We start from the raw sequence: 2,500 nt of genomic DNA on the forward strand, positions 1-2,500 counted from the left end.
AGTTTTCCCCGGAGGGCTAACCACGGAATCGACGATCGTACGAATAAGATTTGGGTCGGACACTCAAGAGGTCGCAGAGACCCCCATGCCCACACGATATTCTGCATCCGAAGGACCCGGTGGGGGCTCATGCACCTTGGCAGCAACACAACCAAGTGAGGCTTGCTAGGGGCACGAGGCCACCGTCATGTCCTCCCGGCGCCCATTCGGGGGCACAAGAAGGAAAGAGACATCCAGGGACGACCAGTTCCGTTCTGCTAGGTAGGCAACACAAGAACCAAGCAGAGCCCAAGGAGCACAACGCCCTTGCAGCAAACTTTGACGGGGCCACGAGTCAGCAGTTCGATGCCCAAGCACGGAGCCTGCCAACGCACGCAGCCCTACCACCACTCACACGCATCGCGTACAGCATGACCCATCCTCAACCGACTGCAAACAACCCAATTTGCACATAGGCCAACCAAGCATGCCTGCCCTCGAATTGAATCCGAGCCAGCACCGCTAAGCATGAAGAACGCAACCGATGGTCCAATCCACGGCCCCATAGGGCTACAACATGGTGCTGCATGCCTAGGCACCGTAGCATACCCCCGCACAAACACCCACCCGGATCCCGCCGAGATTGCCCCCCAAGCAAGGTTCGGAAAGACTCCCACACGAGTGCAGGTGTCCTTCGTCCCCCATTTCGGGCAGCGCCCCCAGCAATCACCAAACAAGCATCCATGAAGAAGCATACCCCGCACAAACACCCACCCGGATCCCACCGAGATTGCCCCCCAAGCAAGGTTCGGAGAGACTCCCGCACGAGTGCAGGTGTCCTTCGTCCCCCATTTCGGGCAGCGCCCCCAGCAGTCACCAAACAAGCATCCATGAAGAAGCATACCCCGCACAAACACCCACCCGGATCCCACCGAGATTGCCCCCCAATCAAGGTTCGGAGAGACTCCCACACGAGTGCAGGTGTCCTTCGTCCCCCATTTCAGGCAGCGCCCCCAACAGTCACCAGACAAGCATCCATGAAGAAGCATCGCCCACAAATGCCGCAGCATGCAAAACCATGGCAATAGCCATATGAAGCAATGGATCGCACCGCATAAGCCCACACATTCCGAGTTTCCGACATGGTGCTGCATGCCTAGGCACCGTAGCATACCCCCGCACAAACACCCCCCTGGATCCCGCCGAGATTGCCCCCCAAGCAAGGTTCGGAAAGACTCCCGCACGAGTGCAGGTGTCCTTCGTCCCCCATTTCGGGCAGCGCCCCCAGCAATCACCAAACAAGCATCCATGAAGAAGCATACCCCGCACAAACACCCACCCGGATGCCACCGAGATTGCCCCCCAAGCAAGGTTCGGAGAGACTCCCGCACGAGTGCAGGTGTCCTTCGTCCCCCATTTCAGGCAGCGCCCCCAACAGTCACCGAACAAGCATCCATGAAGAAGCATATACCCCGCACAAACACCCACCCGGATCCCACCGAGATTGCCCCCCAAGCAAGGTTCAGAGAGACTCCCGCACGAGTGCAGGTGTCCTTCGTCCCCCGTTTCAGGCAGCGCCCCAACAGTCACCGAATAAGCATCCATGAAGAAGCATCGCCCACAAATGCCGCAGCATGCAGAACCATAGCAATAGCCACACGAAGCAATCGATCGAACCGGACAAGCCCACACATTCCGCTTTTTTTCCCGCACCGCACCGCACCGCCCAAGCCCCGCCCCCCCGGGCCCACCTGCTGGTCGCCGACGGTGGGGCCCACCCGGCACCGTTACCGGTGCATGGTGGCCCCCACCTGCCGACGAGACCTGCCATTGTGCCCACACCCCCGCTGGGGGGTGTGGGCAGCGCTGGCAGGCCGGGGGGGGGGCTCGCTGTTGAAGCAGGCAGGTACCACCCCCCTAAAGAGCTTATTTAGCCATTTTCTTTCTGGCAGGCTCAGATATCAATTTCAGCGAGGAGTCATAATGGCCATTTTTTTGGCTCTAGACATCGAATTTTGATGAGATTTTTTGCAGGGATGCTTAGAAAAATGGGTAGAACATTATGGAATTGGATTTGTAATTTTTGGAGCAACATAGAATTTTTTATAATTTTTTTGCCGAAAAACTAAGAAAAATTCATATAAAATAGGAAATGGGTTGGAGGTTGGTTTTTTTTGTTGGGAATGCTTTAAAATGATCCATGTGATTTTTTGGAACTTTATGTTGCACGGAAATTGCACGAAATTGCGGCAAAATGCGTACGTGGTGGGGCGGCGAGGCACGGCATGGCACACGGATGCCCCCAACGAGGCAAGGCATGGCACACGGATGCCCCAACGATGGGCACTACAAGTGCTACACCTTATATTGGGTCCACAAACATAATTTCATGGAGACTAACCCCTTTGCCATCCTTGGGCATGATGGCAAAGCCGATGGGCATGGCATGGGGCACGGTGGGCATGGTATGGGGCATCGGTGGGCATGGCATGGGGCATCGGCATCGGTGGGCATCGCATGG

Source organism: Ziziphus jujuba, chromosome 7, assembly GCF_031755915.1.
Source record: "Ziziphus jujuba cultivar Dongzao chromosome 7, ASM3175591v1".
NCBI lineage: Eukaryota > Viridiplantae > Streptophyta > Magnoliopsida > Rosales > Rhamnaceae > Ziziphus > Ziziphus jujuba.